At 38.3% G+C, this 15,234-nt stretch overlaps 1 long non-coding RNA gene across 2 annotated transcripts in view; it reads right to left on the bottom strand.

Moving 5' to 3' along the window:
- Nucleotides 1-11,621: 11,621 nt before the first annotated feature.
- Nucleotides 11,622-15,234, bottom strand: part of LOC147826684 (uncharacterized) — a 64,319-nt gene continuing 60,706 nt past the window's right edge. For both annotated transcript variants that reach the window (XR_015438800.1, XR_015438801.1), the window contains exon 4: nt 11,622-11,799. This is a non-coding gene — a long non-coding RNA (uncharacterized LOC147826684). The remainder of the gene's footprint in view (nt 11,800-15,234) is intronic.

The raw sequence follows: 15,234 nt of genomic DNA, 5'->3' as shown, positions 1-15,234 counted from the left end.
CAACACGATCCTCATTGGCTAAAATCAGGGTGGCTGCAGGACTATGGTTTAACTGGAGGTTCATGTGAACAATCTTTTTCTTACCTTTTCTATCTTTTAGCTACCACCTGCATCCTTTCACTCATGACCTCATCCTCCATCCTTAAAACTAAGTGTTGCATATCTCTAATCTTTCTTTCATACTTGTGTATTCTTCTAACTCTCTTCTTCTGCCTCCCTCTTTCACTTTTAAAGGATCCTTTTGACTGCATTAACCTACTCAGTTAATCCAACATCACTTCCATAAGATAACTTGATTAGAAATCTGAATTCCGTCTGCAACTCTTCTCCTTTCCCATCTACCTAGTATATTCAGAGGTTGTGATATTATGTTGCTTATGAAGTACTTTTGTCACTTGGACCTCAAAGCAGGACTTTTCATGTCAAAGTCTCTTACATTATTAATTAATGAATTAATAGTATAAAAAGGGCATAGAAAATAAAGTTAATTTGTGAAAATAAATTGTATTTCTATATACTAGAACACACTTGAAGAGTGAACATAATACCATTTGCAAAAGAACATTACATATATTGAGACAATTTAATAAATGATACACAAAAATTCTACATTAAAAACTACAAAACAATTCTGAGAGAAAATAGAGGTTTTAGAAAAAGTGGGGAAATATGTTTATGGATTAGAAAATTCAACATTATTAAGGTATCTATACCTTCAAATTTATCCACAGATTCAATGCATTTCCAGTAAAAAAACAGCAGAATTTTCATTAGAAACTGACAAGTTGATTCCAAAACGTGCAAAATAAGAACATTGTCGTTTGTGGTCAGTATTAATGCAGTTCAGTCGAGAGAAATAATTGAACTTCTCCTATGCTCCAATAGCTATAGTAAGACAGGAAGCAGTGGCATAATGAAATGATAGATGGTTCTGAGTTTAGATCCCAGATCTGCTGCCTACAACCTTCCCACCCACACCAGAGTTTATCAGAATCTTCTGAGAAAGAATAGGGTAGGAATGAAGTGTGGGTGTGGCCTGAAGAAGCACCCCAGGGAGCTTGGATATAGCTCATTCCCTCTGCCCCAACTACTTGGATAGAGAAACACTGTTCTAAACACATCATCCAAGTAATATTATACAATTAGATCAAGAAGGGACCTTAAAGACTAGAAGGCGAAGTGACTAACTTAAGAGAATGCAAGTGTCAAAATGACTGTTATTTATCACAGTCATGTCAGAGGCAAGACCCTCGAGGCCCAAAGCTGAATACAAATTTCAGATCTTCTAGCAGCTGTGTAACTCAAGTTTGAAACTCTAAAATATTGATCTCTTAACTGAAAATATGGAAATAAATACATCACTTTTATAGAGACTTCAAGAAGATAATTTTAAAAGTGTTTAGCAAATTGCTTGACACCTAGAGGGTACTTGATCATTTTTCCCCTCTTCCCTAATTTTCTCTCTGACCTGTACATTTTGCCGAGTCTCCTTAAGCATGTTCTCTAACATGTGCATGAGTTAGAATTTTTGCTGCAGATAACAAAGTTTTATTCAGGTTAATGTAAATGGGAGAAGGTCTGTTTAAGAATATAGGGGAATTATGAGGACTCCAAAGTCAGCAACTCAACCAGGCTTCAGAAATCACCAGAACCAGAAAGAATAAAAACAGAACTTTTCTTTTCCATTTCTCCTTCCTGTACGTCTCTCTCCCACCCTCCTCTTCTTTTTCTCTACTTGTTAGAGAAACAAGTGGTAGGCAGTGGCAGAGAAGTCATATAATATAAAATATGGCTGTCAGGGACCCAGCACTTGAACTGAAAAGAGGGGCCATTATGAGTTTGGCAGAGACTTCTAAAAATCTCTTACAACACACTAGCAACATTCTATATGTATCTGAGAGGAATCCTTGTCCATATTTGAAAGACTTCTAGCTTAATCTATAGCTTCAAAAGGATCACAATTGCAATACTTGGTGTATCAGTGTTTATACATTGAATATTTAGATTTTTTCCAGGTCTAAAGCTCCCTGGTGGATTTTTAAAACTAGAGTCAGGGCCACAGATCAAACCTTTTCAAGTTTCTTTCCTTGTCTTAGGTGCAAGGAGAGTAAGATCAGATATTCTCGCCTTTAAAATCTGGGCTTCTGGAAAAAATGTTCTTGAGAGAATCATCTCATTTCCAACAGGCGTGGCTCTAAAATAAGAGGCCCATTTCATGCTATTATGGAGATCTGCCATGAAATATATCAGGAAAAATATTGGCTTGATGTTTTTCTGCTATTTAGCAGTTATCCTCAGAGTTGAATTATTAGAAACTCCAGCTCAACAGTCTAGTTTTCTGCTTATATCCATGATTCCCTTTCTAATTAGTGAATAACATGAGTTAACTGTAGAAAATTAGTTTTTTGCAGGATTTAGCATGGTCCTTTACTAACAAAACCAATTGGTCTCCAAGTTTTATTTTCTTCTTAATTAAAACCATTGACTTTAATGGGAAATTAAATGAATTGCATACTTTTCCAATGAATTTAAGTTTAGGCTATGCAAATACAAAGTCATATCTTAGTACAAATGTTGACCTAATTTATCACTAGCAAAAAAACAAAACAAAATTCAAAATGGTCTTCTTTACCCTAAATGATGGCAGATCTGTTTTGGAGTTTTTCTAGTGCTTAGCAGAAAATATTGAGACATGTCAAGCTCAATTCCCAATCCAGCCATTCTTCTATATAGGTATGTTTGGACAAGTCTGAACTGACTGAAGCTGAAGATGATGTGTATCCCAGGACACTCCCATTCCCAGTGAGCACTGATACCATTTACAGGGTTGGCCTGGAAGCCCAGGGTTTTGGTGTGAAGTGGAGCAAAGAGCTGCATATGAAGAAGATCAAGTCAAGCATGTGGAAAGCATACTCTTTGCCTCTGCTCTGCATAGTGAAGTGAGAACCCCACATTTGAGCTCATGGGTCTCTCATTTTCCCAAATAGAATCAATGGACCCTGATTCATCAATAAACACCTTCATTGGAGACTTCTTCTTTTTCTAGCTCCACTTCTGAGAGCACCCTGCGTCCTCATGAAAAGGGAAGCAGCTTGCAGCAGGAAATCCATGCCAGGATATAAGTTAGCAAGGCCCACTGAGCACAAAGCCATTTTTTTCCAACACGCTGGGAAACCAGCAGATAGTACAATTGCAGAGTAATGTGATAGCATACAGCAACTCTTTAAAAAATGTGCAAACATTTACATTTAGGAATTTGACCTTTAGAAATATGTTCTACAGGAAGGCTTGTTTGGGTGTACATTGTCATATGACACTGTCTCTAGAAGAAAAAGAAAACCTTAAAGCTATATGTTTATCACTAGGGCAATAAATTATGGTACATTTGTACTATAAAATTATAGTGGACAATAAAAGGAATGGGTAACAAACATGTTAGAACATGGGAGAATATCCATAATTCTTGGTTAAATGAAAAAAGCAGTAACATGTATATATGTATATATGCATAGGTGTGTATATATGTATATATAGAGATTCAATTTTTAAAAGAAAATAACATATTTCTGTGAACACATCTCTATGTGTTTTATGCATACAAAAAAGACCAGAAGGTATATGACAAATTGTTAACAGCAAAAAGTGAATAGTCAATGGACAATAAAGAAGAATTTATACTTTTACTTCATACACTTTGATATTTTTGAATTTCCTAACATTAGAAGACATCACTTTAAAATTTTTTAAAAAGGTGTGCTTAGGGACAGAATTTTAGTTGGGGATGATGAATAAGCACTGCAGATGGATGGTGGTAATAGTTGTACAACAATGGGAATATATTTAATGCCACTGAACTATACATTAATCATGGTTAAAGTGGTAAATTTTGTATTATGTGTATTTTATCACAATGAAAAAACGTGCAACATCTTTTAAAAAGCCATTTCCATTTTGTAAGAGGTAGATAGTACATAGGTTAAAGATGAGCTTGGTGCAGCGAGCACCAGTGTGGACCAGAGTGGTATGGCTGCAGGCAGATCCAGCCAGGGCCCTGCCCTGACCTCAGAGGCTTGGGAACACAGGCTGAAGCCAAGGGCCTGCCTAGGAAAAGAGATGCACAGGGACACAAGCAACAGCCAGTGGCTCACCCTGATGCCATCAGTAAGTATGTGGAGACCTTAGCCAGAAGGCTGATCAGACACCAGGTGTGCATTGCCCCCAGCCAAAGGCCCTCCCAGACAACAGCTACATGGGAGGCAGGCCATAGTCAAACCTGAATACCATCCCATGTGTACACAGGCCCCAGCCAGAAGCCTGCCCAGATGACAGGTCAGCTCAGGGATCCAGAAGGCAACCATTCTGAACCCAGGAATTGGTATAACAATGAGCAGCAAAGAAAAGGCTGCTCAGTGGCTTGCTGAGAATTGAAGATCACTGGGTGAGAAGAAAGTTGCCTCAACAAAGGCACTGTAGGCTGCATCTGTTGAAATGAGAAGACACATAAACAAGTCTCAAAACCAGACTTCCAGATCACCTAAGGCAACCCCAAAGGGAAATGAGATGGAACACTCTGATACTCAATCAACTCGACTCCCAGAATTGGCAATGAAAGCTGATCTAGAAATAATGAAATCAGAAATAATTTCTCAGATAACAACAGAGATTGTGCCCATATTTCAAGACATGGTTAATGAATCTGGAGCAGATACAGATTAAAAAATACAGGAGCTGAAGAATATGATGGATCCCAACATAGGGAACAAATGGAATCCATAAAACAGACGCAAACAGATTTCCAGGAGATTAAAAACTCCATTGAAAGTTTATGCAGCAGAATGAGCCAATGTGAGGACAGAATTTCAGATATAGGAGACACGATAGCAGTTACTGACCAGGAAAAGAAAAATTTCTTAGAAATAGTAAGGGACCATGAGAAATCAATCCAGCAGTGACTAGATGATGCAAAGAATAGCATAAGACTGATCAAAGTCAATGAAGAAATGAGAGCGTGGAGATGACAAAAAAACCTGTTCACAGAAGTAATGGCAGAAAACTTCCCAAGTAGGGGAAAAGGACTTGACCTACAGATAAGTAAGGCATATAGGACTCCAACTAACCATGATAAAACAAAAACAAAAACAAAAACAAAAACAAAAAATACACCTAGGCATACAATACTTAAGATTTGAGAAACCCGAACAGAAGAACAAATACTACAAGCAGTTAGAGAAAAGAAACAAATCACATAGAGAGGAAAACCCATTAGAATTACAGCAGACTTCTCAACACAAACCCTCAATGTAAGAAGAGCTTGGAGTGACAGATTTGAAACCCTAAAGGAAAATAGCCTCCAACCCAGATTGATGTACCCTGAAAAACTATCTTTCAAAATTGATGGAGAAATAAGATAATTTCATGACAAAGAAAACCTTAGGAACTTCATGAACACCAAACCAACACTGCAAAAAATTTTGGACAATACCCTAGGAAACGACAATAAGGACCACAATCGCAGGAAGCCCAGTAGAATGAATTCATTAGGCACGAAAAGAAATTAAATGCAAAGGGGGAGAATCCAACAAAAAGAAAAAGTCATGACAAAAATAAGTCAATAAATAACAGTTATAACCATCAATGTTAATGGTCTCAATTCATCAATCAAAAGAAATAGACTGGGAGAAGGGGTCAAGGAGAAAGATCCAACAATCTTCTGCATACAAGAAACACACTTAATTCAAAAGGAAACTCATAGACTGAAAGTTAAAGGGTGGAAAACAATACTCCATGTGACAGGAACCACCCCCCCCCCCCAAAAAAGCAGGAGTAGCTATCTTCTTTGCAGATGAAATAGATTTCAAACCTACACTGATTAAGAGAGATAAAGAAGGACCCTAAATCCTTGTAAAGGGAACAATCCAAGAGGAAGAGATGACAATCAAATATCTATGCACCAAACACTAATGTGCCCAACTATATAAAACAAATACTAATGGACATGAAAAATCAAATAAGCACTAATACAATAGTAGTGGGTGACCTCAATACCCCACTGTCACAAATAGATCAACGAGACAAAAAATAAACAACGAAATACTAGAACTCAATCAAACTCTTGAGCAAATGAACTTAACAGATGTTTACAGAGTCTTCCACCCCACAAAATCAGAATACACATTCTTTTCAGTTGCACAGGGATTGTTCTCCAAAATAGACCACATACTCACTGATAGAACATGTTGAAGTAAGTGCAAAGGAATTGAAGTTATCCCCTGCATATTATCAGACCATAGTGTGATGAAATTGGAGATCAATAGCAAAAGAAACTGCAAGAATTTCATTAGTACATGGAAATTGAACAACACACTTCAGAATAATCAATGGATCACAGAGGAAATTAAAGAAATCAGACAGTTCCTTCAATTAAATGACAATGACAATATCACATATCGGAATCTATGGGACACAATGAAAGCAGTCTTACGAGGGAAATTCATAGCAGTGAACATGCATATTAGGAAAACAGAGTGAGCTCAATTAAACAATCTGATGCTGAACCTCAAGCTCCTAGAAAAAGAAGAGCAGGACAAACCCAAAGCTCATACAACGGAAGAAATTATAAAGATTAGAGCAGAAATCAATGCAATGGAGATTAAGAGAATGATACAAAAAATCAGTGAAGGCAAGACTTAGTTCTTCAAAAGAATAAACAAAATCAACAAACCCTTAGCCAACCTTTTCAAGAAAAAAAAGAAAGAAAAAGGGCCTTGGATTTAGCCTGGTGGTTCTGCTACCTCTCTCGAAAGCGCAAGGTCCCAAGTTCGATCCCAGGTAAAAAAAAAAAAAAAAAAAAAATGAAAAGAAAGAAAAGGCCCAATCCATGGAATTAGGAATGTAAATGGTGAAATTACAATGGACCCAGCAGAAATCCAGAGGATCATCAATATCTACTTGGAGAACCTATATGCCAATAAGATGGAAATCACAGAAGAAATGGACAGATTCCTAGATAAATATGAATTACCAAAGTTGAACAAAGAAGACTTAAAAATTCTAAATAACTCAATATTAGTCAATGAAATTGAAAACGTAATTAAAAACTTACCAACTAAAAAAAGCCCAGGTCCTGATGGTTTCACTGCTGAATTCTACAAGACATTTAGAGGGGAACTACTGCCACTACTGTTTAAACTCTTCAAGGAAATTGAAAGGGAAGCAATACTCCCAAATTCATTCCTGGAAGCAAGCATCACCTTGATCCCCAAAGCAGAGAAAGACCCAACCGAAAAGGAGAATTATAGGCCAATCTCACTAATGAACATAGATGCAAAAATCCTTAATAAGATACTGGCAAACAGAATGCAGAAGATCATCCAGAAGATCATACACCCTGACAAAGTGGGATTCATCCCCAAGAATGCAGGGATGGTTCAATATATGAAAATCAATCAATGTAATGCACTATATCAATAGAGCCAAGGACAAAAATCATATGATTATCTCCATAGATGCAGAAAAAGCATTTGACAAAATCCAACATGCATTTAGGATAAAAACCCTACAAAAAATTGGAATAGATGGTCTCTACCTCAAACTGATAGAAGCCATCTATGAAAAACCAACAGCCAATATCATACTAAATGGTCAAAAACTGAAATCCTTCACACTAAAATCAGGAACAAGACAAGGATGTCCACTATTACCACTCTTGTTCAACATAGTTCTGGAAACATCAGCCATGGCAATTAGACAAGAGAAAGAAATAAAAGGAATAAAGATAGGAAATGAAGAAGTCAAATTGTCATTATTTGCAGATGACATGATACTCTATATAGAAGACCCAAACAACTCCATCAAAAGTCTTCTAGATTTAATAACTAAGTTCAGTAAAGTAGCTGGATACAAGATCAACACATAAAAATCAATAGCTTTCCTGTACACAAAAAACAGACTCACTGAGAAAGAAATGGGACAAACAATTCCTTTCACAATAGCATCCAAAAACCTGAAATACCTAGGAATCAACCTAATGAAAGAAATCAAAGACCTCTTCTCTGAAAACTATGGCACTCTGAAAAGAGAGATTGAAGATGATATCAGAAAATGGAAAGACATCCCCTGCTCCTGGGTAGGAAGAATCAACATAGTGAAATGGCTATACTTACAAAACTGCTATATAGATTCAATGCAATCCAAATTGAAATTCCAGCAGCTTACTTCACAGACCTTGAGAAAACAGTCCAAAAGTTCATTTGTAACCAGAAGAGACCTAGACTAGCAAAAGCAATTCTAGGCAACATAGACATAGCAGGGGGTATCACAATCCCCAACCTGAAACTATACTACAAAGCTACTGTGATAAAAACAGCATGGCACTGGTAAAGAAACAGACCTGAGGAACAGTGGAACAGATTAGAAGATGCAGAAATTACTCCAGACATACTCAGCCACCTCATCTTCAACAAAGGAGCCAAATATCCTCACTGGAGGAAAGATAGCCTCTTTAATAAATAGTCCTGGAAAAATTGGGTTTCAACTTGCCAAAGACTAAAACTAGACCAATATCTCTCACCATGCACTAAACTAAAATCGAAATGGATTAAAGATCTAAATATTAAAACAGAAACAGTAAACTGGCTGGAAGAGAGGTTAGGTAGAACTCTTGAAGACATTGGTGTAGGAAAAGATTTTATGAACAAAACCTCAGTTGCCTGTGAACTAGCACAAACAATCAACAAGTGAGATCTCGTCTAATTAAAAAGCATCTGCACAGCAAGAGAAACCACCAGCAGTGTGAAGAGACAACCCATAATGTGGGAAAAAATCTTCACCTGCTTTTCTTCAGACAAAGGTCTACTATTTACAATATGTAAACAACTTTAACAAAATCAGACCTCCCAAGTTTAAAGAACCCAATTCAAAAAGTGGGCATCTGAAACGAACAGACATTGCTTAAAGAAGTAGAAATAGCATATAAATACATGAAAAAATGTTCAACATCACTGGTCATTCAAGAAATGCAAATGAAAACAACACTGAGATTCCATCTCACCTCAGAAAGAATGGCTGCCATCATGAAATCAACCAATAACAAATGCTGGCGGGGCTGTGGGGAAAGAGGAACCCTGCTCCATTGCTGGAGGGAGTGTAGGCTGGTGCAACCACTGTGGAAATCAACATGGAGATGCCTCAAAGAACTAGGACTGGAAGTCCCATTTGACCCAGCTATTCCCCTGATGGGTATCTTCCCCAAAGAATTAAAAGAATCATAGAACAGTGATATATGTGCACCCATGTTCATAGTGGCACAGTTTATAATAGCTAAAGCTTGGAAACAGCCCAAGTGCCCATCAACTGGAAACTGGATAAAGAAAATTTGTTGTTGTTTTTTAAAAAATAAAATGGAGCACTACTCAGCCATAAAGAATGAGAAATTAGAGACATTTATAGCTAAATGGATGCACATTGAAGCAATACTCTTAAGTGAAATAAATGGGACACACATGTGTAAATACTGAATAGTTTCTCTGGTGTGAGAAACTAAAAGTGTAAATAAGGACTAAAAGGTATAATAGATAATGTGAAATAGGTAGAAAAGGGGCAAAAGGGAAGGGGAATTGGGAAGGGTAGGGGAAAAGAAAGAAGGGAATGGAATTAATATGAGAAAATAAAAAAAATGGAAACAAAGTCTTTGTAAATATAGGGAGGGCAGGGGAAGGGGGGAAAAATAAGAACCAAGAGAGATTATGTAAAGGTGAAAATTTCCAATGATGAATGTCATTATATTGTACACCTAAAATGTACCAATAAAATTAATTTTAAAAAATGAGCTTGGTAAGGGAGACTGACTCAGATTGTAAAGCACCCTGAACACAGTGCAAATGAATATGCAATAGGGACCCACCATTACAGATGTTATCTTTGAGCAGTTAGCATTATACAAAGGTCACCTTCAGCTGTGAGCCTCCTGGGAGGTCCCTTTGGTGCTGCAGATATTTGAAGGAAAGCTCTTTGTGGTCCCTTAAATCTTATCACCATTATACAGCCTCCCTTCAGTAATGACTCTTTCTTTTCCTTATAAAACAGCCTGTCAAGAATAATGTAACATGTTGATGACTTTATATACATTAAACTGGTTTATCTTATTAGACCTATGCATATTGGAATTCTTTCAGAGTCCACATTACATTATCTGATCATTTAATTGTAATTGTAATTTTAAAACTTCAAATATATCACATTTGACACAAAAAGAAAGTAGTGGTATTTATAAAAAATAGAAAGGCAGGGCCAACTTACACTTCTACTACCAAGCCATGTCTTTAATTTTAAGTAAAAGAGCCAATAAGCATTTATCAAATGCATACTATATGAGCACAGATGCTCCATGTAAGTTCCTATCCTTAAAGGGGTTAAAAACCCATTAAGGAAATAGCTAAAACACAAAGTACTGAGCCAAACTGGATTGGATTGGAATGAATTGGATTAGACTGAATTGGATTCTTTGTGATTTGATACAATAAGCATTTAACACTCACTAAGGTATCCCACTGCACGAGGTTGTATGAGTTTGAAGAAGAGAATAAAAATACCAGTGAAATATGTTCCTTCTCTCCTAAGACTCACAACTGAGGGGGCAGCAGGAATGAGTGAATTAAAATGCAAGACATAGAGTAATAGTGACATAATAAAATTTTACACATACAGCTGTGAGGAGAACTACTCTATCTGTGGTGATCAGAGTGATGGTACAGAAGAATTGAACGTGAGGACAGGGTGAGGGATGGGAGGGATATTCAGGTTGAGGGAGCAGCATGAGCAAAGGCCTGGAGGGGGGAATGCACCAGAGCATTGAGGGAACAGAATGGTCCATTTCATCCAGGGCACAGTGTGCAGTATGAGGCACAGACCCTTCATATGAGATAAATTAGGAGAGGAGAGGGGGGCCAGAGCCTCCGGACCTTCATAAGAAATCAGTCACAGAGCCCAGGAGCTGCCAAAGCTGAAGAGAACTCAGTGCTCAACTACCAGAGTTTTTATACACAGGAAGCCACCACCTTTCACTGGTTTATGACACAAGCGTGTGTGTGTGTGTGTGTGTGTATGTGGTGTGTGTGTGTTTCCCATTCCTGCTCTGGTTTCCTCTGATCTTGTTCCCACAAAATCCATCATAGTAGTCTTTTGGAAACTACAGATCAGACCATGCCACTCTTTGGCTTAGACTCTTGCATTGATTCCCTATTTTGTATTTTGTATTGTGATTCTGGGGAGTAAATCCAGGGCCTTTCTACTGAGCTGTATCCCCAGCCATTTTTAAGTTTTTTGCTTTTTCTTTTGTTTTTGTTTGTTTGTTTTGTTTTGAGACAAGGTCTTCCTAAGTCACAAAGTTGTCCAAGATGGGTTTGAACTTGTAATCCTCTTGCCTCTGCCTCTAGGAGTCCTGGGATTACAGGTATGTGCCATCACACATGACTTCCTTTTCTCTTACAGTAAGTTCAAAATATCAACATGTCATCTAGGGTAAGGGTTCCATAACTCTGAGCTCATCTTGTATCAAGTCACTCCCTTCTCATCATGCTCCAGTCTTCCCAACCTGCTCCTCCTGACCCTAGACTGCTATGCTGTGTCTGCTGCGCCAGCTGTAAAGCTACAAAATAGTGGCTGGTCAATACATACCTGTGGAATAAAGTAGGGAGTGCAGGCATGCATGTATAAGTGAAAGACTGAATGGATTACCTGTGTGAATCTTCTCATGTGCCATTATCCTGGAATGCCCACTGGGGAGGAAACCGCCTGCTTTGCCTGAAGAATAAAGACAAATGATAATATAAGGAGAAAGACTCTGGGGTAAAGACCCAAGGAGCTGAGGATGTTTACATTTTTTTGTACACTGGGAGTTGACTGACTAAAAGGAAAATTGAATGAGATTTGAAGACAATAGAAAAGGCTGGTGGAAAATGAAACAGACAGCAAAGGCAAGTATCCTGGCAGGTCTGCAGACTGCCTTCCAGGCTCCACCAGAGAGTACCAGTGTGCACAAAGTCAGGGCAGTGAGAGTCTTCTGGGAGAAGAGAGGAAAGAGTGTTAGGCAGAGTCGGGATTATCAGGATGGGTATGATAGAAGGACAAGAGAATTTCAGAGCAGGAACAAGGGCATAATTGAGTTTATCTTCCATGGCATCCAGAATAGGCAAGAGAAGACAGAAAGATCTGACTACAATCTAAGGGAGTGTGAGAGACATACATTCATGAGAATGAGATCAGGAATTTGAAAACATCAAGATCGCAGAACAGCAGACCTGTTTGCAACAGAGCCGCTGCGTGGTTGGAGTGAAAAAGGTCACAAGAATTAAAGACAAGAAATTGTTGGTCCAGGATCTGAAATTACCAGGGATAATAGCGAACCATGGAACACTTTTTATGATACAAAAATAATGGTAATCTCACATTTATTTGTTGATTTACTCCTATTGTCAATTTTTTCACGATCCCCAACTGGACTATAACCTCCTCACGAGCAGGGACTAGTATTTTTCTATGTGACAGCTAGTGCCTGTCATAGTCACAGATGCTAATTAACTACTCAGAGAATGAATGATTGAATGAATGAATGTGTGACTGTACCTCACTGCCTCTCATTTATGTTTTTAAATTTGAAGGTGACCCTGTTTATAGTAGTTGTGTGATGTAAGTGAATACGACATTGGAATATTTTAAAGACTCGGTTTGGTGAAGTTGTTCAGTTCCGGGTTACATACAATTGTTTGTATGATTCTTTAGTTGTTTAGTTTGTTCTCCTCTCACTTTGTAAGTATATGTATTTCATGGATAAGAGCCAAGTCCTATGTATCAAATATATTTAATACTGTACTGCCTTTAAATGCTCAGAGCATCCAGCATAACCCTGGTGAAATAATAAGCAATGTTGTAGCCTTGAGGAGAGGTTTTATAGTTACACAGAGTTTCATAGGTACCTACTCCTGCCCCTGTCAGTGATCTTCAGTAACTATATAGTTTTTCCATCTGTAAAATGGGGGCAAAAGCTAGCATGGCTCATAGGGATTATGTGAAACTTAAATGACATAATATATAACCATCTGTCTGTGGCAAGCACATGATACTTCATATATGATAGCTAAAGATCAAAATAAAGCTTTATTTGTTATTTGGACTATGTGACCTGCAATTGTATTTAGGGTTTGACAAACGACATCTTCATGCTCTTTTTGGTACCTTGGCTAAAAGGAACATGCCCTTTCCTGGTTTGCTTCAGCAGCAGTGACTCCTGCCCCCATTGCAGCCATTCCTCAGAACAGGTAGGCTCCAGGAGCCTTTGGGGGGCTGGGCTGGGCATGCACAGCTCCATGCTGCCCTCTGGTGGTGGTAGTGTTTTGGGCTACCACCTTCCCTGCGTTGGACTTTCTGTAGTGCTGACATGAGCTGCAAAATTACACTCTAGGAAGACAAGAAAATACTCTGGAGATTACAAGATCCTTGTGAGGGGTGCACTGCACCAATTATTTGTTTGACTCAGTTTGTCTTACACCTATGCTCCCATGTACACCTAGGGAATGATTATTTTTGCATCAATGAAAATCACACTATCTCCAAGGGGTCCTGGGGCTCAGGTGAGGTGTTTCAGAAGCTCTAGGATGAGCAATGTCCAGCCTAAGATCACATAGACAAAATATGACTTTGGTCACATAAGCCCTATGTGATAACTAGATACATACACCTTTCTTCTGCAAGGGAAGAGTCATAAAAATGTTCATTTTTTCAGGAAGACATCTGAATTGTTTATAGCATCAACTGAAAGTAATTTCAATGTTCACAGGAGCCATACCCATAACTTTCCATTTCCTCATTCTTTACGACCAGCAAGTAAGCTGGGCCTTTGGCATTGCATATCATACATCTGTCATTTGCTCCATCTCCTTTGCTACTAACTAGCACCTATCTTGCATGGATGACTACAGTTGGCTCCCAGTGGTTCTTTCTGCTTCGTCTCCTTCTGTCTCCTTCACAGTGGTCTTTCTTCCCAGCAGGTGGAATGAACTGATGTCATCTCGCAGACCAGTCCTGTTCAAAATCTTTCTTTTTGCACTCACAATATCCTAGCCATGGTGGTGAACCTATGGCCCTGTGTTATTTGTTTTTCTTTTAAGACAAAAGATGTTAATGTATGAGTTGTTTTCTCTAAACTAAAACTTCGGCATTCAGGTTTAATTGCAGTGTTGGCACTTTGTGATAAGCAAGTGGGATTGGGGTTGCTGTTTAGGCACTCGTCCCTAAAGGTTCGCCATCACTAGGTCCTAGTGCGTCACCATGCTCTACCCATCCCTATGTGGCTCCAATCTCATTGCATATCTACATCTCACTGCTTCTCCATGTTCCAACCAGCTGAATCTCTCTTCTATGGCTCCAGCACAGCACAGCTTTGCCTTTGCATTCACTGTTCCCTATGCCTGGAACACTCTTCTCTGCATGCTCCTCACGGCTGGTTCTTCTTTTTCCTTTTTCTCACTAGACATGTCTCATCTTAGAGAAGCTTACAATAACCACCTTAAATAAAATAACCTGTGCCCCAGCTTTCTTCTTACCCCTTTGTTCTTTATTATATTTTCTATCAATTTTCTTCACAGCAGTAATCACTACCTGTCATTTTAGCATGTCTCTTTGTTTAAAGATGGTTCTCTATTAGATTGTAATTAGCGGAAGGGCAAATAGCTTGTCACCCACTACTCAAGCTTCAATGCTCACAAAGTGCTTTTGGGGGTGGGGTGGGGCAGTAATTTATATTCCGTGCAATTTGGTAACTTTTCCTTATGGAGTCCCCTCTGCAGTTGCTCTCCCTGCTGTGTCTAGCCACATGGAACTGTCTTCATCAGACCATGCTCTTATGTGGTTGACTGAGTGAATGAGCATGTATAGAGATCTCACCTTCCACAGCTGGCCCTCATGGGTGTTTATATATGCACAGACAAGTCTTTATATATTTATACAAAATCACATTTCTTCTTCCATTTAACTTGGAATAATAATTTTGAATCTTTTTTCTTATTCATTGGTCAAAGTCTTAGTGACAAGGTTTGATAGTAGTAAATACTATCTCATCACATGTACATAAACTTAATATTCTGTTTATTTGGTGATGGTTTTTTCCTGAAACTAGGCCCTCAGGAATTATTTCCAATAAAAATAATTGAACAGGGAGAGAGACTGCATTTGCCCTTAAAA

This window comes from Heterocephalus glaber, unplaced genomic scaffold (assembly GCF_053883595.1).
Source record: "Heterocephalus glaber isolate CG9 unplaced genomic scaffold, H.glaber_assembly_v1.0 deba00001463, whole genome shotgun sequence".
NCBI lineage: Eukaryota > Metazoa > Chordata > Mammalia > Rodentia > Bathyergidae > Heterocephalus > Heterocephalus glaber.
Note: the sequence above shows the minus strand (reverse complement) of the source record. Positions and strands in the feature narration are given on the sequence as shown.